Source organism: Emys orbicularis, chromosome 21 (genome assembly GCF_028017835.1).
Source record: "Emys orbicularis isolate rEmyOrb1 chromosome 21, rEmyOrb1.hap1, whole genome shotgun sequence".
Lineage (NCBI taxonomy): Eukaryota > Metazoa > Chordata > Testudines > Emydidae > Emys > Emys orbicularis.
This window is the reverse complement of record NC_088703.1, coordinates 19711174-19736979: the sequence shown is the minus strand read 5'-3', so window position 1 is coordinate 19736979 and position 25806 is coordinate 19711174. Positions and strand designations below refer to the sequence as shown.

General features: G+C 56.2%; 1 pseudogene; it reads left to right on the top strand.

The window, feature by feature from the left end:
* The first annotated feature begins 273 nt into the window (after positions 1-273).
* Positions 274-25012, top strand: LOC135893070 (leukocyte immunoglobulin-like receptor subfamily B member 3; annotated as a pseudogene).
* The last annotated feature ends 794 nt before the right edge of the window (positions 25013-25806 follow it).

Genomic DNA, 25806 nt, shown 5'->3' with positions numbered 1-25806 from the left:
AAACCCAGGTGTTCCCCATCGCACCCACTCCCCACACGGTGCCACGGCTCATGTCGCAGGTGGGCAGGTTGGCAGGCTGAGAGGGAAGGCTGCAGAGTCAAACCCTCCAGCTCCAGGAAATGCCACAGTTAAGTTTTCCTTAACTCTGCCCCCTTTAATTGCATGAACACGTATTAATTTTACCTACATGGGTCACTAGCCAGCTTTGAACTCAGAATGCAACAAAGCAGGCGGGGTGTGCGAGGGGAGGGGAGGGTCTGTTTGTGAATCTGCATGGAAATACAGGAGAACCTGAGAGTTACAAACACCTCGGGATTGGAGGTTGTTCGTAACTCTGAAATATTCAGTACTCTGAACAAAAGGTTATTGCTGGTCGTTCAAAAGTTTACAACTGAACATTGACTTCATGCAACTGAACATGGACTCAGTACAGCTTTGAAACTTTACTATGCCGAAGAAAAATGCTGCTTTTAACCATCTTAATGTAAATGAAACAAGCACAGAAACAGTTTCCTTCCCTTGTCATATCTTTTAAAACTTCCCCTTTATTTTTTTAGCAGTTTATGTTTAACACAGAACTGTTCTGTATTTGCTTGTTTTTTAAAGTTATCTCTGCTGCCATCTGATTGCTCACTTCCAGGTCCAAATGAGGGGTGTGGCTGGTTGGTCAGTTCGTAACTCTGAGGTTCTACTGTAGTGGTCAGTTGAAGATTGCAGACAAGACCCTGTGGTCTCCTGGCTCCCAGCCCGATGCACCTTCCCCAATGCTGCAGGGTGCACTGAGGGTGCCCTTTCCTTCCTCTCACTTGATCATTACCTGTTAGGTTCACTCCCTCTGGGGCACCTGGCATTGGTCACTGTCGGCAGACAGGATACTGGGCTGGATGGACCTTCGGTCTAACCTAGTATGGCCGTTCTTATGTTCTCCCCACAGAGACATGGACAAGCTGGGAGCTGCATGATGCTTGGCCACAGGGCTGGTGCAAGGAAGTTTTGTGCCCTAGGCGAAACTTCCACCTTGTGTTGCCCCCCCAGCCCTGTGGCAGCTCCCCGCCCCCCCCCCCCCGCCCTGAGGCGCCCCCCCCGCGGCAGCTCCCCACCCCAGCTCACCTCTGCTCCGCCTCCTCCCTGAGCATGCCGCCCCCACTCTAATTCTCCTCCTCTCCCAGGCTTGCAGCGCCAAACAGCTGATTGGTGCCGCAAACCTGGGAGGTGGGAGAAGTGGAGCAGCAACGGCGTGCTCGGGGAGGGGGCGTAGCAGAGGTGAGCTGGGGTGGGGAGCCCTGCGGCAGCTCCCTCCCTGCCCTGAGGCACCCCCCCCCTCGCGGCAGGGACCTCTGCTTGCTTTGGTTGCACTTGATTTCGGAACTGAGACTAGGGTGTATGTCCTGGGGGGAGCGGATCTGAGACCAGGGTGAGGGCTGAGACCAGAACTCTGCCCTGCACCCATTGCAATCACGGGTGACTCCGGATTGACCCTGGGGGCTGACATCAGAATCCAGCCCACAGGTTCCCTGTGGATGCAGTGAGGTGTCTGTTAGCCCTGGCGCTGTCCCTGGGGCTGGGCACTAAGGGCAGGTTACAGACACAAGGGAGGGGTTTGTGTCTCCCCATCTCACTCCTGTTTGTGTGTGAATGCAGAGCTCCCTGTGCCCAGACCCTCCATCTCCATCAGCCCCAGCGGGGTGATCGCCCCGGGGGGAGCCGTCACCATCCGCTGTCAGTGTCGGTGCGGGGCCAGGAGGTTATTTCTGTATAAAGGTGGAATTGAAATCCGGGAGCTGGATGCTGCTGGGGACGGGGGTGAATTCACCATCCCCAGAGCCAGGTGGGAAGACGCAGCGTTCTACAGCTGCTGATCTCACTCCAGATCGGAGCCGCCCAGCTGGTCGGAGCCCAGTGACATTGTGTGGATTGTTGTAGTAGGTGAATAAGGCCATAAGAATGGCCCTACTGGGTGTCAAGGCTGAATCCCCACTCTGTCACTCCGAGTGCAGAAGGTGGGGCCCGTAAGGATTCTAAAAATGAACACTGGCCACTTCAGGCTTGTATTAAACTCCCAAGGTTACAGCTTCTCTCTGACCTTGGCTTGGTAAACGCTGCCACCATCCAAATGCAAAAAACCCCTTTGAACCCAGAAAGGTGCACTTGGGAATTCCTCCCTGTGGGGTACCCTCAAGCCCTTTCACCCCCCCTTCGGGGAAGAGCTGAGAAAGAAAACAAAGGAAATTAGCTACCAGCTAATCAAACAACATGCGCACAAACCTCTTAGGACACCAAAAAATCCAATCGTGTTCTTAAAAAAGGTAAATTTTATTAAAAACCAAAAGGGAAAAAATACAGCTGGAACTTAGGCTTTTTGTTAGGTCTTAAAAGAAACAACTACAAAAATTAAGCACCCAAAATAGCTTTCTTGGGGGTTCAGCTTAAAGGTTACAAGCAAACAAAAGCATCTGGGGTTAGCCCAGAGGAGATACACAAACCAAAATGAAAAATAAATCTGATTGTGTCTAACTAAACCCAAAAGCCCCACTGTGGGTCAGTAAGGGGCTAACAGTCCCCTTACATGTGCAGCACCCAGCACCTCTAATTGCCACCCACCCCCTGCGCTCTAACCATTAGCTCCCACTCCCCTCCCAGAACCAGGGATAGAACCCAGGAGTCCTGGCTCCCAGCCCCACTACTCTAGACCCCACTCTCCTCCCGGAGCTGGGGATATAACCCTGGATCTCGGACCTCTGCTGTAGCCAATAGCCCACCAATGCTCTATGGACTACAGCCCTGAGCCAGGCTGACACTCCCTGGGTGGAAGTGTGGCCTAGTGGGGAGAGCGCCGGGGCTGGGACTCAGGAGAGCTGGCTGCCATTCCTGGTATGGCTATCATTTCTTGGGGGAAAGCGGCCGAGTCCCTGCCCCCCTCTTTGCCTCAGTTTCCCCCTCTGTAAAATGGGGCTGGTTCCCCTGCCCCCCTCTGTGAAGCGCAGTGAGATCTGTGGGTGCGAAGCGCTGGGGAGGAGCCGGGTGTTGCTGTACCAGACACAATCTGTCCCTGACCGGTGCCACCAGCCTGAGAGCGGCGGGTTTCCAGTGCCTGCCAGAGACGCAGCAGCTACTGGCGGCTGCTGGGTACGAGACAGCGGCTGTGAGGGCCTGTGGGCCTGATCCAGGGGGTGGGGCGACGATACTGGCTGGATGGGCCCAAGGGTCTGATCCCATGTGGCAGGGATGGGGAGGGGGGACACTGGTCTGGGGTGGCCCATTAAGTAGATAGACGGGTACAGAGGGGTGCTCTGGATTTAGGTCCTTGGGCAGTTTCGGTCGTAACTCCCAGGAATCGCTGGGATCCTGGAGAGGTTCGTCTGGCTGGGTTCATAGGTGCTGGAACAATTTTTATAGTGGGGGTGCTGAAAGCCATTAAACAAAACTAAGTGCACTGGTGGATGAGTTTGTGGACAGTAGATCGGGGGCAGGAGGGAGACCCACATCGGGGGCTCAGAAGGGGAGTCATCCAGAGACCTCTCAAAGGTGGGACTCCAGGAAGCCCAACTCAGGGGTGCCCGGGAATGCCGGGGCGGGGCGACCCCCTCGTGGGACTTGAGGACCTGAAATGTAATTGCCTGAAGATGAAGGAAATGGCGGCCAAGCAGAACCCGCTGGGTGTCAACTGGGTGGAAGCCCACCGAGAGGGGGCACTGCTGGTCCAGGGGGCCGCAGTCGAGAGGGCTGTGCCAGGGGGAGGGGACCGCCAGGCCAGGCCAGCAGGGGAAGGCGGAGCTCCAGGTCCAGAGCGCCCTATTCAATCCGCCGGGTGAGCCTGGGACAGGCCCTGGGGGACAATCACCACGTCATCCCCATTGAGGTGGGGGGAAGGAGCGTCCAGGGGTTCTGAGACACCGGCGCAGAAGTGACGCTGGCGCGGTCCGAGGTGGTGGACCCAGACCAGCTAGTGCCCGATGCCTACCTGACCCTGAGGGGAGTGTTCAGGCCCCCCGTCAAGGTGCCTGTAGCGAGGATACACCTGAAATGGGGGGCTAAGGAGGGACCCAAAGAGGTCGGGGTGCACGATCACCTGCCTCCTGAGGTGCTAATGGGTAATGACTTGGAGAACTGGCCGGATGGCACACAGAGCGCCCTGGTCCTTACCCGGAGCCAAAGCCAGTGAGGGATGCGGGACCTCCGGGGGGGGGGGGGGCGAAGTGCCAAGGGTAGTGCTCAACAGAGCTGGGCCAGAGCCTCCATCCCAAGGTGGGGAAACTGAGGCACCGCCAACCAGGTCGGTAGCCTCAAACCCAGCAGCACTGGCCCCCTAGGGAGCCCACTCGCTCTGGACCCCCGGGGCCTCCACGCCCAGAGGTAATAATGCAACCCTGTTCTCTAGACCGGAGCGACTCTCAGCCAGTGTAAAACAGGAGGGTTTATTGAGCATTGAACACAGCACAGGAAACTCTCAGGGCCTCAGGCCTGGTCTCCCTCAGCACAGCACATCCCAGTCTCTCCGCATCCAGGTGGGCTCCGCCTGCTCCCCCTCTCCAGTCTCGAGCCCTCCTGCCCCTGAGAGAGAGTGGACCCCCCGAGAAGGGCTGTCTCACTAAAGGGGGTTCCCCCCAGTGACTGCATGGGGCCAAGAGTGGGCACGACCTGGGAGTCCGTGACAACCACCCAGCCCCCCGCCCCCAGAACCCCTAGTTCCAGGACCTCTGGCTGGGTTTTCTCCTAGGGACCCGTCTCTGGGACCGTGCGATGAGGACGGGACGCAGTGACTGTGCCGGAGTCTGTCTCATGGCCTGTCTCCTTCTCACTGCAGAGACCTACTACTCCAAACCCTCCATCTCCCTGAGCCCCAGGGGCAGGGGGGGTCGCCCTGGGGGGAAATATCACCATCCAGTGTCAGGCTACACAGCGGAACATGAGGTTCCTTCTGTACAAAGTTGGAAGCTCAACCACGCTGCAGGACGTGGAGCCTGCTCGGGACCTGGCTGAGTTTCCCATCAGCAACGTGAGCCGGAGAGATGCAGGGAGGTACCGCTGCTATTATCACACCAAATCGGACCTGCCCATTTGGTCGCATCCCTGCTCCCAGCCCCACCCCCAGCCAGCCAGTTCAGAGCCAGGCTCTGCCCTGAGCCCTGAGCCCAGCCGAGGGGACGCCCAGCTGGGGAGCAGGGACGGAGTCACTGGAGGGTCCCCGGGAGGGAGGAACATTCCAGGGCTGGCTGCGTGAGGCCCACCGGGGCTGGGGGCTGTCGGGTTAAAGAGCAGTGGGAGCTGCACACGTTGGCTACTCAGAAGCAGCCTGAAAACAGCTGCTGTAGGGAGAACCCCAAGGATTCCCGGCATAGGCGCCAACTTTCTCCGGCGCCGGTGGGTGCCCCCCCGCCCCTGACCCCGCCTCGACTCCACCGCATCCCCGCCCCTGGCCCCGCCCCCATCCCAACCCCATCCCCAAAGTCCCCGCCCTAACTCCGCCCCCTCCCTGCCCCTGTTGGATCCCTTCCCCAAAATCCCGCCCCAGCCCTGCCTCTTCCCCCAGCGTGCCGCATTCCCCCTCCTTCCCCCTCCCTCCCTGCCCCGCGGATCAGCTGTTTCGCGGCGCAAGTGCTGGGAGGGAGGGGGGAGAAGCAGGACGCGGTGGCGCAGTCGCAGAGGAGGTGGAGGCGGAGGTAAGCTGGAGCAGGGGGGCGGGGCGGGGCCACGGGGAGCTGCCGGTGGGTGCTGAGCACCCACCAATTTTGTTCCATAGGTGCTCCAGCCCCGGAGCACCCCCGGAGTCGGCGCCTATGATTCCCGGGCAGCTGAAGTGGGGGGAGCTCGAGCCTGGGAAGGTATTTTTTCCTAGCGGGGGAGAGAGAAAACAGCCGGGGACAGCAGCCAGCAGCTCCTCCCCCTCCCAGCACTCCTGGTGGAAACAGCTGGTAGAGCTCTGGTAGGGAGGCTTCCCAGCATGAGCAGAGAGACACCAGCAGCCAGCGAGGTAGCAACCGGCACCAGAAATGGATAGGGTCCGGGACCTCGGTGTTGTCAAAGGGCACCAGGCACAGAGCTGGCAGGGAGAAAGTCCCATTCAGAAGGGACAGAGATGGTAGGAACAGGAGGAGGTAGACAGAGGAAAGACAGAGGGGGGAAATTAAGGGAAGAATCGTGCAGTGAAAGACGAAGAAAATTAACGAGTCTCTAAGTTACCTAAGAAATTGTTAGAAAACTATGAGAGAAGTAAAGCAAGAGTGTAATGTGACGGAAACCAGCTGTGAGCAAAGGGAAACGGGCTGAAGAAATGAGGAGGAAGTGAGCTGTAGCGAAAGTAAAGCAAATAGTACGGACCATACATCCATTCAGCACCTTCAGGTGCAGCGACAGGAAGAGAGAAATTGCCAGAGAGGGAAGGAACTGTCCGTACGCCAGAAAGCCGCGGAAGGATGGTTGTTCAGTCGAGAAGTCAACCCGTGGCATGGAGGAATAGCTGTAGTTATTCAGGGGCGGCCCTAGACTAGCTGCCAGCAACTGGTGCCCTAGGCGACCATGCAATGGGTGCCACCACCCCCAAACCCCAAGGGCAGATCTAGGCTGAGGTTTTTGGGAAAGTGAAAACATTTTGCCCCTTTTTTCCTTTTAATGTTTTTAAAGTGGTTTTTTTTAAACAGAGGCTTAATTATTCGGGTCGTCATCCGTCCGTCTGCCAACCAATGTTTCTGAGATCAGATAAAATAGAGACACAAAATGTTCAGAATAGATTTGTACACGGCAGCTAGATGATATTTCAGTCCAATTTCAAATAAAAATGCATTTAAAATGTTAATTATAATTTTTATTATTACAAATCCAAAACCATCCATTACGCTAACCTGCTTTAACTGCCATTACCACCACATCCAATATAGAAAGAAATAAGAAAACTCTTCAATGAACTTTAACCTGTATTTACAAAACACTCCGAATAAAAAACACTCTGTGCTCTTAAAACATGACTTTTCTTGCTTTAAGTTTTGAAAATTCAGTCACTAGTTCTTTTAGATCCAGTTTTCCAGTTATTTCATGCTCTATTGACATTGTGGCGAGTCCAACAAGTCACTCTTGAACCACTGTTAAACGCAGATACGTTTTTATCAATGTTAACTTTGAGAAGCTACGTTCCCCACTAGCTACAGAAACTGGCAAAGTTAAAAGAATGCCTAGAGCTATAAAAATGTTTGGAAAACTGTCTGTGGGTTTATTTTCACAAACAAATTCAGTACTTCTTCAGGAGTAGAATGTTTCTTAAGTCATCTTGAAAAAACCTGAAGCTCATGACACAAATCTGTAGCATCAATGTCTTTTGAATGTTCATGAGTCAATGCCGACTCCAGTTTTATACAAAATTCTCTTCTCTGTTTTGCTGTTTTCTTTTGCAAGCTGTGGATATCATATAGAAAGCCAAATACTGACTCTAGCTGCTGCATTTGTTGAAATCAAGTGAATAGCAGTATCAAGGACTGCGAAGTAGAAATTCACTTGGAACCTTTGTTTTGGGTTCTGAATGGGTGCGTCTCGTCCTTCATACGAAAACTGCTGTTTCTTTTGCCGAATGCGAACTGGCTCTGGTTCAAATTCTGTTGGAAAATCTATTTCTTCAGCAAAGTTTGAGAGAATCTACCAGTGTTCTTTCAAACCCTTCGTCACGTCTGAATTCCTCCAGAATATTTTTTGTTTGCTGCAGTTTTTGAATAGCAGAATGTATGTTCAAGTCCTTTTCCTGAAGCTGCTTACTAGTGAGGTTAATCTCAAAAAGGATATTATACTACAAAATGAGTGACGTCACAAATATGAACTTGGAAAGGCCATTTGCAAGAGCTTCTGCATCTGAATGTGCCGTATTGCCAGATGATCCAGTAAAGGTAGTATCATCAGAAATTTCAATTAGGGCATCATAAATGTTTCCAAATTCATAGGGAAGAGGCTTCAAAGCATCAATGTGACTCTCCCATCTTGTCTGACTAAGTCAGAGGTTGCCAACCTATGACTCCGGAGCCACATGCAGCTCTTCAGAAGTTAATATACGGCTTCTTGTATAGGCACCGACTCCAGGGCTGGAGCTACAGGCGCCAACTTTCCAATGTGCCGGGGGGTGTTCACTGCTCAACCCTCGGCTCTGCCACAGGCCCTGCCTCCACTCCACCCCTTCCTGCCCCCTTCCCTGAGCCTGCTGTGCCCTCTGCCCCCCCAAGAGCCTCCTGCATGCCAGGGAACAGCTGATCGGGAGGTGCGGGGGTGTGAGGGGGAAGGCTCTGATCATTGGGGCTACTGGTGGGCAGGAGGTGCTGGGAGCGGGATGGGGGGAGCTGATGGGGGCTGCTGACGTATTACTGTGGCTCTTTGGCAATGTACATTGGTAAATTCCAGCTCCTTCTCAGGCTCAGGTTGGCCACCCCTGGACTAAGTGGTTTCACAGTTAGAGAATTCACATGGCGAGTCAGAATCTCCCAACAGCGTGTTGAGCCTGAAACAAACACATAAACACGTTGCACCAGGTCAAAGAAACTGCTTGCCTCCAAACAGCATCTAGCAGCATCATTGACAACCAAATTCAGAGAATGCTCACTGCAAGGAACGAAAAAGGCCCTGGGATTGATTTCCATCATTCTCCTTTGCACACCATTGTCTTTACCCTTCATATTACTCCCATTATCATAGCCTTGGCCACTAAAGTTTTTAACAGATAACGACATCGTTTCAAGCTCTTGTAGAATAGTTTCAGTCATAAATGCTCCAGTCATCTCCTTCAGTGGTACGAAACCCCAAAAATGTTCCTCTATGAGCACTTCAGCATTATCTTCATCTGCAGGCTTTTCCATATCCACAAAACAAATGATCATCGTCATTTGTTCAACATGACTCACATCTGGTGTACAGTCCGGTATTATTGAAAAGTATTTTGCAGAATGGGCAACTTCTACAATTTTATTTTTAATGGCATTTGCTAGGATTTGAATCAGTTCATTCTGCATATCTTTTTCCTAAGTAATGAATCTGTGTTTCATTATCAGTTATTTTACGTAGATGCTCCTTCATGACTGGATCAAACAAAACTAGGTATTCAACAATTTTTAAAAAATTTCCATTACCTGGAGTGTATCATTTTTCATTTCTACCGCAGCCACGGAATGCTAAATTTTGCCCACCGAGAACTCTCACTAAAGCAATCAGATGCTCTAATATTTATTGCCAATATTCTTCTTTTTCCTTGATCACACGTAAATTTTCTTCATCCTTTTTTAAACTGTAATTCAAGTTCTTTCCAATTTTGAAAACATTCCAAATGTTCTGTACTTCTTTCATGTGAAGAGAGAATTGAAGATGTTTTTCCAGTCCTTCGAACCATTTTCAGTAAGTGATGTACCAAGTGCTTGATTTCTAAACAACTTGCAGCAAAAGGAAAACACAGTGTTCTTCGACACTGAATATTGTAACCACTTTCGATGAATTTCTTCCCCATTAATGAGTTTCCTCTTGTAATGCTGAGCAGAGAATTTTCTTTTATTTCCATCCTTAGGGAAGGGAAATTCATGAACTTGTTTGAGTCCATGTTCCATGAGAATTTTCTGCACGCTGTCATTACATCTGGGCCATGAAGCTGGGTCCCCATACTGTAACTTGTTTGTAACGTCCTCATCCTTTCTTCCTTCTGCTTCATTTACTTCAATTTCTGCATGTGTCTCTGAAGGTGAATACATTTTCTCCACTTCCATATCAGTCTGATGCTGTGAGCTGCCTTCATCTAGAAGTAAGTTTCCATCATCTTGAGTTTCCAAACTGCATTTTTGTGTATGTGAGCTACCCTCATCTCAAAGTAATATACCTTCATCTTGATGTTCCAAACTGCTTCCGTGCGGATGTGAGCTAACCTCCCCTCCAAGTAAAATTCCTTCATCTGGATGCTGTGAACTGCTTCCATCTTTATTTGGATTAAAGAGAAGATATTTCAGGAAGGATCCCTGCTGTTTTGTTTGGTCCTTTTCCTTCCCACCCTTTCGTTTACGATACTCAGCTCCTGAGGGTTTTCTTTTTCCTCTTTCTGCCATGGGGCATTTGAATATTGTTATGTACTGTGCTCGCGACTGCAAGCATTATAGCACGCTTCGACACACCACATGGTTGGCGATTTAAACCACATTGCAGCCATCCCAACACGTCTTTTCACTGCTTAAAGGGTCAATGATTAGTAGCATACACTCACTTACCTATTAAAACAGTTAGTTACAGCGTTTATACAGAAACAAAATGACCTTTTTGGACGTTATAACCCGACACCGGTTGTTTGGAAAGTAACCCCCTTCCTCACGGTTACCCGCTTGGACTGTGACATCACTTTCGTAGTCTATTAAGCGTTAACGCTGTTACTTTTCCTTTATGGACCTTATTTATTACATGTGAACCAGTTATAACAAAGAAAAGTTCATAATTATACAGCCCGATAATAACGCTAAGGTTTAATATCGCTTAAAGATACTCACATTTTGGATTTATAATGCTGAGAGACTTTATTCTTTGGCACCAAGAAACACAATTTCCCACAGTATTCGCTCAATTCTTAACCATCGACGTGTGTTAAAATGACCATTTGACATGTATCAACTTGTGATATCTCCACTCTACGTGAATTTCCAGCTATGCAACCTTGATGTATAGTCGAGTTAGGTGTCACTAGCATTGCAGCTCTTGCCGCGGGCAGATGTGTTTAATTGTGGCTGAGTTATTGCTTATCAAAATTGTGGAGTGGGTCATCTTGACCCTATGTCGCAAATTGAAAAAAAAATTCGCTAAAATATTATTTATTTTTGCAGTAAATAAAAGATATGACATATTAAACAATTCTCAGAAATGTAGAGAAATGAATTATAATTCATATTCCTTCCGTATGATCACAGGAACTGAAATAATGACATCTATGTTATTTTATTTTTTTTCATCTTTTTCATTCTTTTTCATTTTATTTTTTTATTTCAATTTATTGCCATTTATTTTAGCACCCTAGGCGACCGCCTAGTTTGCCTATATGGATGGGCCGCCCCTGTTTCCAACAGGTGCTGGGTAGTTAAGTCCCCCAGGACCACCAGGGCTCATCGCCCTTCCCCAAGCTGGGCCCCCCCCATCCCGCAGAATCGCACACACCCCAGTCCCTGAGACAGAGCCCCCAGCCCCTGTGTGTGGGGATGCTGCATCTGGCCCTGGTGCTGGAATAACGGCACTTACTGCCCCCCTGGTCTCTGTCCCCCTCCTCTCTCTGCAGTGGGGTCCCCCAGCACCTTTTCTCTCCCCCCTTTCTCTCTAGACCTCCCCCGTCCTGTATTTCTATTGTACAAACCCCCAGAACTTCCTTCTCCCCTGCCCCCCAAATCTCCCCACGCCAGGGGGCGGCTGTGATACCAGAGCCTCCAAATGTCCCCTCATGGTGGGTTCAGCTGAAGAAGGTGAGTGAGAAGTTCAGGCAGCATCACGAGAACCTGGACGAATGAACGTTGGGGGAAAGTTGGTGAGACAGAAAGACGGGATTAGTCCAACCCGAGCGGCCGCCGGACAGAACCCACGGGCCGGGCTGGGACACGGGAGAAGTGGGGGAGCAGAAATCCGTGCCCCACAATTGGGGTGTTGGAAATGAGGCCTCATTGGTGCACAAAATATTGCAGGGACGGGCTGTGCAACCCACCATCCTTTGGGGCCTTAAAGAAAGAGACTCGCTTCACCGTTGTGGCTGCCACCCCCGTCTCCTGGGCCCCCCGGGCCATCCAGACCCTGCTCCGCGGAGACGTCCTAAGCAGAGCGGCCGGAGAGAGGGACCCCAATGCTATCACCCCTCCCCCGGCTGAACCCCCAACTCGGGAGGAAACGGGGTCAGACTTTAACAGCAGCTGCGGTGACGCCGGCTCCAGCCCAGGTCCGCTGGCTCCTCTGTCCCCCCAGAACAGTCGCTAGTGTCTCCGGGGCCAGTGGGGAGATGCCCAAACCCGGGGGATTTTCCGGTTAGAGACTCACTCCAGCGAACGGGGCCGGGGCTGGAACAAACCCCTCTTTTCACACAGCGCCTGCCACGGCTCCCCTGGTTCCTGCTCTGCTGTGTCTGTAATAGCTGGTCCCAGGGGTCAATGGGGGGTTTGCTGTGGGGCTGAGCAGCAGGGCCGGTGCAACCACTAGGCCAGGGGTAGGCAACCTATGGCACGCGTGCCAAAGGCGGCACGCGAGCTGATTTTCAGTGGCACTCACACTGCCCGGATCCTGGCCACCGGTCCGGGGGGCTCTGCATTTTAATTTAATTTTAAATGAAGCTTCTTAAACATTTTAAAAACCTTATTTACTTTACATTCAACAATAGTTTAGTTCTATATTATAGCCTTATAGAAAGGGACCTTCTAAAAACGTTAAAATGTATGACTGGCACGCGAAACCTTAAATCAGAGTGAAAAATGAAAACTCGGCACACCACTTCTGAAAGGTTGCTGACCCCTGCACTAGGTGAACTAGGCAGTCGCCTAGGGTGGCAAGTGGTTGGGGGCGCCCAGGACCGTCCTCAGGCATAGGCAGCTGCGTAGGGCACCTGAAAATTTGGGGCACCACTGGGTCTTGGTGTCCACCCTACTGGTTCCCTATCCCTGTTCTGACCCTTCCTGCAGGCTCTGAGTCTTCCTGGGAAGGGGATCTAGTAGTTAAAAGAGAAACAGTCTCCAGCCTGCCAGACCTATTAGCACAACACTGAAACTGTTAAATGTCTTCATTACCCCTTGAATGGCTCTTTAACAGGCATTTGCCAAACCCCAGATATCTACTGTCAGTTTCTGAATGTACTGACCAAAATAGTTATGCATCTCTGTAATATTTACTCAGAAAATGTCAGTCTAGTTTAAAATTTGCTTTAAAAATATTTCATTAGTGAGTTGGTGAAGATTATAAAATCACATCTCTAAAAAATCCTTGCATAGATTTTTAGATGCACCATAATCTTTAGCCTTAAATGCTTGGATCTTCAGACATATGGTTTTTTAAATAAATTCTTCAAAAGACCACCCTTATCTAAAATACACATTTTAATTACTATAGTAAAAAAACTTACTTCCAAAGTCGTCTTGTCCTTTCTGTCCATCCATTTCTCCCTTCACCCCCTCTCCCCTCTCCCCTCCCCACCTCCCGCCCTCCCCCATTGAAGGAAGCAACAGCCCTTTGCTTCCAGATAGCTTGACAGAGTTTCCCTTTCTTTACTTCTGACTATCTGATGAACTAGTTTTAAGCAAAATCAGTACCTTAGTAAGATATAAAATCCTTTGTTATGCCTAAAATCTTTGGAAACATATTTTTTAAAGTTGGTGAAATTTCATAAACATGTGTATTGTTCTGGAGATCACACACAGTAAATTAGTGGTCCCTTTTTCTAAAAGCAATGAACACTGTTATTAACACACTAAACGTCTGTGACTGATTCATTTAAAATAATGCCTGTTTCAGTGAGTTAAATATGTAGTAATCTGGGATGATTACTTTATGAAGGTTTAAGAGTACATTTAAAATATAAAATCAGCTTAGAAATACTGATTGAGAAAATGTAAAACAGAGAAGAGCTGCATCATGTATTCCATAATATTTAATGTTGTATTCAGCAAGACAGCTGACTCGCCCTTACTACAAAGTTTTTGCAAATAAATGTCTGACAAACTTCAGGGCATATCAAAAAGCCTGTGACTGACACTTCTTATTCCCAAGTTTAGTGCTTTTAATTAGGTACCTTCTGCATGTCCATTCTGCGTGAGGGAGAGGGTACGGGGGTCTCTGTGGGGAACTGTGACTCTCCGCCACCGTGAGGTGAGCCGGGCGGGCATCTTGTTATTCTTTCTGCCTTTTCCCTCCGCCCCAGCCCCCACTGGGCTGCAAGCTCAGGCTGCTGTCGGGCATAGGGGCACCAGTTTAATAATAAAATAAAATAAAATAAAATAAAATAAAATAAAATAAATAAATAAATAAATAGCATAGGGCCCCATAAATCCTAAGGACAGCCCTGGGGGCGCCAAAAAGCGGTGCCCAGGCTCGGCAGGGAGGAGCTGCCTTCCGGAGGCACCAGAGAGCCAGAGCGTTGGCTTGCGGGGATGGTGAGCCCCAGCCATGGAGGAGCCGGCGTGGCATAGGGGGACAGGAGCCCTGCAAAGATGGCGGCACCACTAGCGGGGAGCAGCCGAGCCCCCCCGCCCCTCCTGCCCAGGCTGCGGCCTGGCGCCCCGCGGGGAGCTCCTGCAGGCTGCAGCAGATGCATGTGGGCAGAGGCCCCCATGCGCCCCCCAGCTCCCCCCTCGCCACGCTCGGGCTCTGCGGGTTCCGGGCATGTGTGCTGCCACCGGGGCGCTGGGCCCTGAGCCGGCTCCAGGAGGGGCAGCGGCGGCAGCTCACAGCCCCGGGAGCCGCAGAGCCCGAGCGTGGTGAGGGGTGAGCCGGGGGGCACACGGGGGCCTCTGCCCACATGCATCTGCCGCAGGAGCCCCCAGAAGGCAGCTCCTCCCTGCCGAGCTGCTGCAGCGGCCCAAGCCCGGCAAAGCCAGTCAGTGGACTCGGGGCAGGGGCTGCCAGGGTGGGGTGGGGAGGGCTCATGGGGGTGGCTGTGCACCATCCAGGGGAGTTCAGGGGGCAGGGAGGGGGGAACCTGGTCTGGGGAGCAGCCCCTGGGCACGGCTGGCCCCTGGGGTCTATAAAGGCTCGTTGGGATTTGCCCCTCAATGAACGGATGTTACGGGAGGGGGGGGGGAGGTGCAAGGTGGAAGTTTCGCCTAGGGCACAAAATATCCTTGCACCGGCCCTGCTGAGCAGGCTGCGGGCTCTGGACCCCGCCCCTGGCCCGTGTTTAACTCTGTTCAGTGTGGGGCAGGGGCTGGGGCGTGTTCACATCTTGGGCCCTTTATTGCATCTCCATGAACACAACAGGGCGCAGAGTGATTTAGCCACCGGCGCTTCTGGGCCCCCCATGGCGGGTGTTTGTGGGGAGCTGGCTGGGGGGAGCCGGGAGTTTGAGGGATGTAGGTTGGGGGTGTGAGGAGGGGGTTGAGGGCAGAGGGGTCGGGATGGGGGACAGGAGTTTGAGGGCAGACAGGCTCCCCCAAAGGTCAGAGCCAGGGGGCAGCTTTGTTTGGGAGTGTGAGTGGGGAGGGGTCAGATGGTGCCCCCCAGGAGGGAGCTGCCATTTCTACCGCTTGGCAGCTTCCCCTCTCACTGCCCCCCCTGCTCCTGACCCCTCAGTCCTGGGTCCCTCACTTTCTTTTCTCCCAGTCTCCTGCCCCCACAACGCCCCACACCCTCCTCTGCCCCACATTCTCTGAGGGAGGTTGGGCTGTGTGAGGGGATAGGGGATGTGGTGGGCAGAACGGGGGAGGAGAAGGGGGACATGGGACAAGGGGCAGAACAGGGGGCTGAGGGGCCCAATGGGTGAACGTCAGGGGTGGGGGTGAAGGGCAAATGAGTTGGGGAGTCAGAGCTGGGGCATCTGCAGGGGGAGCCAGATTCTCTTGAGCTCTGTCCCCGTGATCTTGCCCCCTCCCCTTTGTGGGTGGCTCATTGGCTGCCTCCCGTGTCTCTTTTGCAGCAACTTGAAGTGAGCTCTGCCCAGGGCCCTGAGCTGCGGAGACTCACTGCCCCGGGGATGGGCTGGGGAAGGGACACGGGGCCTTTCACCTCTAGGGGGCTGGCTCTGATCTGTGTCCTTTACTCTAAGCACCAGACCTCACCCCCCAACCAGAGCCAGGGAGAGAACCCAGGAGTCCTGGCTCCCAGCCATCTCTGCCCCCAATCACTAGACCCCACTCCCCTCCATTAACCGGGGTATATAACAGGGTAGCTGCTGGGGCATCAGATTTACACAGAATTTCACTGGCAGTAGCAGAAACAGGAAGCGAGCACCGGCTCTGGGCAGACTTCCTCTTTTCAAAGATTTATCCACTGCTCCTTTAACAACTCAGGATCTACATTTATCCCTCCCTCTCCTGCTCACGGGGGCCGGAAACCACAACCCCTCCCAGCCCCCTGTTCTGTCTCTGTGCCACATCACTCAGCTAAGAACAGCGTCTGCAGCAACGGTACCTGAGAAGGAGGTTGTCCAGGCCCCTCCACCCTCATGCTCCAGGGTGGGTGCTGGGCCCAGCTGGGTCAGGAAGGAATCTCTGCCCCGCTCCATGGGAGAGGATTGGTCCATGGGTGGCACTGTGTGTGGGGGGGATCCCTCCTTTGCTCTGAGCTGCTGCTCCAGGGAGGCTAGATGGGTCTGTTGGAAAAGGTCAGGGCAGCCTGGGCACCTCTTGACACTTCCTGAGATTGCCACATTCCCAGCTGGTCACCAGACTGGGCAGCTCCCATGTGGGGCTGGGAGATGATGGGGGTGGGAGGGTGGGGGGCTGGGTAGCTGCAGAAGATGTGGTTTGCTGGGTGTTGCAGGGAGCTGGCTTTGCTCTGACTGCAGTAGATTTGGGCTGGAGATTCCAGAGAAACCATCTGATGAGGAAGAAAGGGGCCAAGTGCATCACGGGCTTCCTGGGGCTGCAGTTCCTCATTCTGCTCGCACTCGGGCCTCAGGTTGGGTGGAGCTCAGCACTGGGGTGTTGGTGTAAGTGCTGAGGGGCCCCCACTGCCCCGTCATGGCATCTGCTCTCATTGTCCTCTTTCTCGGTGAGTATCGGAGAGAGCCAGTGTGTATGCCCATGAGGGTGGATCTGAGACCAGGGTGAAGGATCCAGTTGCTCTGGGATCTGGTCACTAACAAGCCATCTCCTCTCCAGGCTGCTGGCTGGCCGGGCACAGCGGGGTGTGGGGAGGTGAGTATCAGTCTGTGGGGAGGACGGTAACATCAAGGACGGGGGAGGGGATACGTGGGGTGGGGAAAAGAGGAACTGAGCCCTGAACCTTCCCCAAAACTCAACCCAAACTCCCCCCATGAGCTCAGGCCCGTCCCCGTTCTCCTTTGCCCCCCTCCCTGCCATGAAGTAACTAGGAGCTGAATCTGGCTCCCGGGGTCTGACGAAGCAAACGGGAACTGTCCCCTGGTTCAATGTCCTGCCCCCCACAAGCTGTTAGTGTTGGGGATGGGGGACGGCATGTGGATTTATTTCAGCTCATGCAAACGCTAACAGGGCCTGTCCGTGGGATGTAGATCCCCTCAGGGTAACCGAAACGTTCACGGTCAGTGTAGCCGTGGGGGGGAAACCCCCAGATCCTCCCCCACCCCCAGATCCACCTCCAATAGCTCCCTCCCCTGCACTCACAGCCCCCCTGTTCCCAAGGCCTGGGGAAAGGTGGGTCTTGTGCGATTCCCGCCGGTCACAGACTCTATTTCCAAACCCTGGGGCTGGGGGCAGAGCTGCAGAGGGCTCAGGGCTCAGGCTCCCTGGCTGGCCTCAGGTGGGCCTGGGGGCGGGCAGGTGATCTCTCATACAGCCGGGTCCTGAACTATGTCTGGGTGAACCCCCTGCCCCCAAGCCCCATGGGCAGCAGTGCCAACCCTGGTAGGGGACAGACTCCTAGAGAGGCCGAACGACGGATGGACTGAATTGGGGGGGGGGGCAGGGGGCTGTGTCTCCCCTGTTTAACTCCTGTCTCTTGTTGAAAGCAGGGCGAGAATTTCTCAAACCCACCGTCTGGGTGAGCCCCAGCAGGGTGGTGGCGCTCGGGGGAAGAGTCACCATCCGCTGTGAGGGTTTGTACCCGGGCACGGAGTTCTTTCTGCGTAAAGCTGGACACCCGAACCCGCAGGTGCGGACGGTGCCTGATGGGACCGTGGCTGAATTTCCCATCCCCAGTGTCGGCTGGGAACATGGAGGGAGCTACACCTGTGAATATCACCCCATAACGGAACCGAATCGCTGGTCGTATCTCAGCGACCCCGTCGAGATCATTGTAGCAGGTGAGGGGCCCGGCTCCCAGCCCCACACCCAGCCAGATCCTCAGGGGGACTCGGTGCCAACGGGATGCTCAGAGCCAGGCTCTGCCCTGAGCCCTGACCCCACAGAGGGGACGCCCTGCTGGGGACCGGTGCCGGAGTCACTGGGGGATTCTCCAGCCAGGGGGGAGCAGCAGCCCCTGGAGACTCGGGGCAGGGAGTCTACTTTAACGCTCCCCTTGTGCATAGGAACCGTGAGTCACTATTTAATCCCGTGATCCCATCCCCTCTGTTCTCCAGGCCCCGCCCCAGGCAGTGCCCCAGCCGGGGCTGAATGAGGCAGGGGCCGCAGGAGAAGCAGTGGCTTGGTGGACACGGCGCAGGGCTGGGACCCAGGAGATCTGGCCCAGCTCCTGGCGCAGCCACAGACTCTGTGTGATGGGAGCATGTTGCGGTTTCCAAAAGTATCCTTCCTTGTGGGGGGTCCTAAATCTTGGGGAAATCTCAGGCCAAGTGCCCACAAACCGAGACCCCCACAGTTAGTGGAGACCTCTGCAAATGCTGGCCTCAATAGCGCTGGATCCCTTGTGTTGGGGGAGCATGAAGGGCCCCCGCTATGTTCAGGGCCCCGTTGTGCCAGGCGCTGCATAAACACAGAGTGAAGAGACAGTTCCTGCCCCTGGGAGCTCACTAAGGAAAGTGAATCTGTCTGTGCCTCAGTTTCCACCCCTGTAGAATGGGGATAAAGACACCTCGCTGCCTCCCGGGGGACTGACTCCCTTCCTGCGTGGGGCTCTGGCTCTCCGGTTCCGACAGCTAGAGACCAGCCCTTGAGTCGTTCTGTACCCGGTGGGGCCAGACGCAGTGAATGAGGCATATGAGGACCCCAAGAACTAGGCAGCCGCAGCCCCGTGTCTGTGGTGCTGGGAGCCCAGCTCACAGGGCTGGGATTCTGGGTCAGGGGGACTCTGGGATATGGAAGAGAATCTCTGCTCGGGGGCCCCTGGATCTTCCCATGCCTGGGGCCTGCAAGGGAATCATAGAAGATTAGGGTTGGAAGAGAGCTCAGGAGGTATCTACTCAAATCCCCTGCTCAAAGCCGCACCAACCCCAACTAAATCATCCCAACCAGGGCTTTGTCAAGATGGGCCTTAAAAACCTCTAAGGATGGAGATTCCACCACCTCCCTGGGGAACCCATTCCAGTGCTTCACCACCCTCCTAGTGAAATAGTGCTTCCTAATATGCAACCTAGACCTCCCCCACTGCAACTTGAGACCATTGCTCCTTGTTCTGTCATCTGCTGCCACTGAGAACAGCCGAGCTCCATCCTCTTTGGAACCCCCCTTCAGGTAGTTGAAGGCTGCTATCAAATCCTCCCTCACTCTTCTCTTCTGCATCTGGAGGCTGGGGCTGGGTGGGTGCCCGGGTCTGGCTCTCACAGCCTGTCTCCTGTGCGCAGATCCCAGCTTACCCAGACCCTCCATCTCTCTGAGCCCCACTGGGGTCACCGCCCCGGGGGCAGACATCACCATCTGCTGTCAGGGTCCGCGCTGGGACGTGAGGTTCTTCCTGCACAAGGCTGGAGACCTGAACCCGCAGCAACACGTGGACCCTGCTGGGGACAGGGCTGAGTTCCGCATCCCCACCGTGGGCTGGCAGCACGGAGGGAACTACAGCTGCAGCTACCGGCCCCGACAAGAGCCCTTTGTCTTCTCGCAGCCCAGCGACCCCGTGCAGCTGGTGGTTGGAGGTGAGTGGCTCAGAACCCTAGGATTTGCCTGGACAAGGAGTGGGGACGGAGTCACTGGCGGATTCCCCAGCCAGGAGGAGAATCTCCTGGAGATTCACGGCTGAGGGAGGGGGGATCCCTGCCCCCAGGGGGAGCTGCAGAGCAGGGGCCTTTCCCAGGGGATGCTTCCCCGGCTTCCCCCGCACTGGGGACACACAGAGGAGTGAGGGCCAAGGGGCTGCCGAGCCAGCACCGTCCCCAGCCACAAACCCCCCTCCCCGGGACTGACAGTAACGATTGATGCTGAGTCACGGGCAGAGGTGGAATAAAGTTTCCTGGGGCCTAGGCCAGAGCAAGGGGGAGTCCCATGGCCCCAACCCTTTCTGCCCCTTCCCTGGGGTCCCACCCCTATTCCACCCATGGTCCCGCCCCCTGCCATCCCCCCACTGCAGCCCCGCAACCCACTTGCTCCTTTCTGCCCCCCGCACTGCAGCCCCAAGTTTGGAGAAGCTCTGTCCCTGCGCCTCAGCCGTGGGGTGCAGTGGGGAGTGAGAGTCCCCCAGCCCTGAGGCCACAGCATGTAGCGAGAGCTCCCGTTCCTGAGGCCCTAGTGGAGGTCCCGGTGCTAAGGCTTCCCCTGCCCCCCCCCCCGTGCTTCTGCGGGGGACCAGGGTCGGGGTACTGGGGCTACTCCAATCCTGCTCACCTGGTGGCTGGGGCTCCAGGGCCCCCCACTTGGCCAGCGCCCCTGGGCACGGGCCCCATAGGCCCAGTGCCTGATCCATCACTGGTCGTGGAAGGTGGGGGCGATCTCTGAGTCAGAGTTTTAGCCCTTCCCCCCGCCCCAAGAGACACTGGTTCTATTCCCACAGGGGGAACTGACCCAACCCAGCCTGGAGCGGCGCCAGCTCCCACCCGCCCGGGCAGCGCAGAGCCAGGTACCGGGGCCGGAGGGGAATTTCTTGAGTCACAGATTGTGGGGCAGCTTCCCCCAGTGATTGCCCAGGTGGAGGGATTGAGGCTGTTCTCAGGGGCAGTGACTCCCAGCTGCCAATACATTTGGGAGGGGAGCGAAACCTCCTGCTCAGACACAAACCCGCCACTAACGGGGAGCCGGAGGCTTCCTTTGGGGCAGGGCCGGCTCCAGCATTTCTGCTGCCCCAAGCAAAAAAAAAAAGCCACAATCGCGACCGGCGGCAGCAATGGGGGGTGGGGGGGAGAAGCCGCGATCAGCGGCGGCAGTTCGGCGGCAGGTCCTTCGCTCCTAGAGGGAGTGAGGGACCTGCCGCCCCCGAATTGCCGCACGTGCCGCCCCTCTCCCTTGGCCGCCCCAAGCACCTGCTTGTTAAGCTGGTGCCTGGAGCCAGCCCTGCTTTGGGGGCAGCTGGGCCCATCAGTGGCCATGGGGGGAGGCAGGCAGTGACCTGGAGCTCCCCGCGAAGCAGCCAGGAGCAGCCAGCATGGGAGGTGGGATACCGGGCTAGATGGGCCCGTTGGCCTGAGCCAGTGTGGCCATGAGGAAGGGGGTGAAATGCCTTAGAAATGACGGCCAGGCTGGATCAGACAGCGCCCCCTAGCGCCGTGCTGGGGCAATGGGGCTAGCACTGACTGATGGGGAGAGCGCCCCCTGCTGAGCCCCGTGCCCTGCAGCCCAGCGCCCCCCAGCGCTACAAATCCCCCAAATCTTGCGGACTCTGACCCCACTTGATGCCCTGGGGCCCTCAACATCCTCCCCATAGAGTTTTCTGCTGCCTGCGCCCTGCGGTGTCCCAGCCTCTTGGTCGCTGCCTGGGGTGGGAGGGGCTGGGGGGGAACAGATCAGCTGCTCCCGGCACTCACGGCTGCTGCTGTTTCCCAGGCGGATCGGAATCACCGGCACCTCCGGGTATGACCAGCCCCATCATCGCCGGGGTGAGCGTGGCGGCTGCCGTCGTCGTCCTCCTCCTCCTGCTCCTCGTGGCCTTCGTCTGCTTCAGAAAAACCCGAGCCAGTGAGTGCCCCGCCCACCGAGGGAAGGGTTAAAGCTGCCGCTAAACAGGGTGGGATGGAGTCACGGCTGGGATGGGGAAGCCAAGGAGTGGGGTGTGGGCTCAGCAGAGGGCGCTGTTGCATGTGTAATCCCTGTACACGCACCTGTCCCACTCCAGAGGGGCCGCATCTCAGCGCCGGCTGAGGGGTCCCCATATAACCAATCCCCCTGCCCCACCCACACCATCTGTGGCTGCATCTCAGCACTGGGCGAGGGGTCCCTGCATAATGAGCCGTGGGCACCGTGCCTCTCAGGTACCTGTGGTGCCAGGGGAGCCGACCTATGGATCAGGTTCGTTATAACGAGTCACTAACGAGGGAGGACTGGGGACAGGAAAAGCCCTCAATTAATCTGCCCCTCCCTCTGGTGCATGCTATGGTGTCTGCCCCCTGCTGGTCTGTCCCACCCCAGCAGGGATCCAGACTCAGCACCACCAGCAGAGAGGACTTCCCCAGGCCCCCCATCCCTGCTGCCCTGTGGGGGTGAGTGGCCGGGCGCTGGGACCGGGGGATCCCGATCGGCTCATGGGGGATTCTGGTTTGTGTCCCTCTGCAGGAAAAGGAGCCGCACCGAGATCGAACAGGTAGGAACCCGGCTCCTCCCTCCTCCCGCTCGACCTGCCGGGGTCACAGGACTCCTGGGTTCTGTCCCTGGCTATGGGGGGAGAGTGGGGGTTGGGGGCCAGGACTCCTCAGAGATGACCTGGGCCTGCTGACAGTGGAGGGGCACAGCCCCAGAACAGTTGGAGTAACACCACGCCCCCCTCCCCCGCCTGGAAAGCAGTGACCCCCCCCCGCAGCTCCCAGCCGTTCCTCTTCTCCTGCCTCTGCCTCTCCCTGTCCAGCGCCACTCCCCAGCTCAGCTGCTCTGCAGGGAGGGGGCCCGGCTGCACCATGTGACTGAGCTGTCTGGGGGGGGGTCATGTGACCCTGCTTCCCCCCCTCCACATGTCGCCGCTGCCTGGGTTCTGTCCCCAGCTCTGGCAGGGGAGTGTGGTCTAATGGTTGTGGCGGGGGAGTGTTAGGGGGTGTTCAGTGTGAGGCAGGATGGGGGGGGCTCTCTGGGTGTGTTGAGGAATCTCCCTGCGGGTGGGGGGATATGACATTTACAAGTGGATTTTCTCTCTTTTAGCACCAGCCCCTTGGGGGTGTTGAAGGCCCCGGCTCAGCAAGATCCTGTCTGTGAGTAGCACACCCAAGGGGGTACCAGGGTGGGGCAGGACCCTGGGGAGGGGCTTGTGGGGGCTCCATCCATATGGGGCAGGGCCTGATTTACAACTGCTGCTGGGTGGGACCAAGGAGAAGGTCCCAGACAGGGCCGGCTCTAAGTTTTTTGCTGCCCCAAGCAGCAAAAAAAAAGCGCCGCGCCGCCGTAACACCCCCCCACCGAGTGCTGCGCCGCCGAACCCCCCCCGCTGAGCGCCGCGCCGCCGAACAACCGCTGCCCCCGCCGCGCTGCTGAACCCCCCCACGCGGAGCGCCGCCGAACATCCCCCGCCGAGCGGAGCGCTGCTGAACACCCCCCGCCCCCCGCCGCGCTGCCGAACACCCCCGCCCCCCGCGGAGCACCGCGCCGCCGAAACCCCCGCCGAGCGCCGCGCCGCCGAACATCCCCCGCCGAGCGGAGCGCTGCTGAACACCCCCCGCCCCCCGCCGCGCTGCCGAACACCCCCGCCCCCCGCGGAGCACCGCGCCGCCGAAACCCCCACCGAGAGCCGCACCGCCGAACAGCCCCCGCCCCCCTGCCGCACTGCCGAACACCCCCCGCCCCCCGTGGAGCGCCGCGCCGCCAAAACCCCCACCGAGCGCCGCGCTGCCGAACACCCCTCGCCCCCCGCCGAGCGCTGCGCTGCCAAACACCCCCGCCCCCCGCGGAGCACCGCGCCGCCGAAACCCCCGCCGAGCGCCGCACCGCCGAACAGCCCCCGCCCCCCTGCCGCACTGCCGAACACCCCCCGCCCCCCGCGGAGCGCCGTGCCGCCGAACAGCCTCCGCCCCCCCGCCGCACTGCCGAACACCCCCCGCCCCCCGTGGAGCGCCGCGCCGCCGAAACCCCCGCGGAGCGCCGCGCCGCCGAACACCTCCGCCCCTCGCGGAGCGCTGCACTGCTGAAGCCCCCCGCGCGAGCACTGCCAAACACCCCCCGCTGAGCGCCGTGCCACCAAACACCCCTCCCCGTGGAGCACCGTGCCGCCAAACACCCCCCACCGAGCGCCGCGCCGCCAAACCCCTCCCCGCGGAGCACCGCGCCACCGGAACCCCCCCCCGCCGAGCGCCGCGCCGCACTGCCCCCCGCCACCCCAAGATTGGCCGCCCTTTACCAGGTGCCGCCCCAAACATGTGCTTGGTTGCCTGGTGCCTGGAGCCGGCCCTGGTCCCAGAGGTAGCTGAGCTTCTTGCCTCCCTCTCCACCAGCTTCCTGGAGGTCACCCTCCCCTCCCCCTCTAGTTCAGTGTCTCCCTCTGTGGGCCCCCCATTCTCCCCCCCACCAGGCCTGGGGCTTTGTATTTCCCCCCCTTCACTTCACCACTGGACCTTCCCATCCAATGACCTAGGGAGAATCCCCATCCACTCCTGTCTCCCAGCCCCCTGCTCTAACCACTAGACCCCACTCCCCTCCCAGAGCCAGGGTGACAACCCAGGCATCCTGACTCCCAGTCCCCCTGACCCTCCATAACCCCTTAGACTCTGCTGCTGTCTCTGTGCCTCAATTTTCCTCTCTGAAACATGGGGCTAATGACCATGGCCCATGCTGTGGGTGGGGAGGGGTGGCTGTGCCGGGCTCTGAGCCCCCTGGCTGGATGCGGGGGTCAGAGCGGGATGTGGGGTTCTGCTCTGGGCCGGCCGGGGGTGCAGCTCAGCGGGTGTCTCTGTTCTGCAGACTCCTCCGTTGACGAAGGGAAAGAGACGCAGACCCTGGTAAGTGTCCCCTGTTCCCCCATGGGGCCTGACCCCCAACCCTGACCCACATTGGCCCCACTCACCTTATCTGACACACTCAGTATTTTGGGGTGGGGATCGGGTTGCTGGGAGGGGCTTATGGGATCTCCAGATGGGATTGCAAGTGTATGTGTGTGTGTGTGCGTGTGTGTGTCCCTGTCACCCCCTGCTGGAGGGGACAAGCCCTACTTTGTGTGAATGTGTGTGTGCGTGGGGGGGGGGGTTGGTGCACACACACAGACACAGACAGACAGACAGACACACACACACCCCAGTGACTCTCTCCCCTCTCAGCCCCAGGAGCCCAACCCCGGTGCCGACGGACTCACCTACGCCGAGCTGAACCACCAGGTGCTGCCCACCAAGCGGGGGAGCCCGGCCCCTGCCCCCGAGCTCGTGCAGCCCAGCGTGTATGCTACGATCAATGTGAGCCAAGTGGCCCCACAGTGAGAGCCCCCCGCAGCCATGGGGCACCAGCCCCGAGGGGGCAACAGACTCACAGACTTTAAGGCCAGAGGGGTCCATTGTGATCATCTGGTCTGAGCTTCTGCACTTCTCAGGCCACAGAGCCTCACCCACCCACTCTAGTAGCAGACCCCTAGCCTCTGGCTGAGTCACTGACGGCCTCAAATCGTTAAAGACTTCAAGTTACAGAGAATCCACCATTGACACTAGTTTAAACCTGCCAGTGCCCCACACCCCAGGCTGCAGACGAAGACGTAACCCCGCTTTGAGGATGCTGGCAACTCGAGACTGCTACTGGTTGTGACGGGTTGGATCACAGAAACCCCCTTGGGAGCTGCCATCCAATGTGCAAAGACTACCCCTGCTTCTGTTTTCCCTGCCAGCTCAGGACTCCAGCACCCTGTCTTGCTGAGCCAGACACTCCAGTCTGCTCTAACAAAGACCAAAGGTCTGAATCACTTGTCCCAAAGCTGCAAGTTTACCCAAAAACAGCTCACAGGAGTGTGCTTGTCTTTAGCACTCAGATGCCCAACTCCCAATGGGGTCTAAACCCAGATAAATCCGTTTTACCCTGCATAAAGCTTATGCAGAGTAAACTCATAAATTGTTCGCCCTCTATAACACTGATAGAGAGATATGCACAGTTGTTTGCTCCCCCAGGTATTAATACATACTCTGAGTAAGTTACTAAATAAAAAGTGATTTTATTAAATACAGACAGTAGGATTTAAGTAGTTCCAAGTAGTAACAGACAGAACAAAGTAAGTCACAAGCAAAAT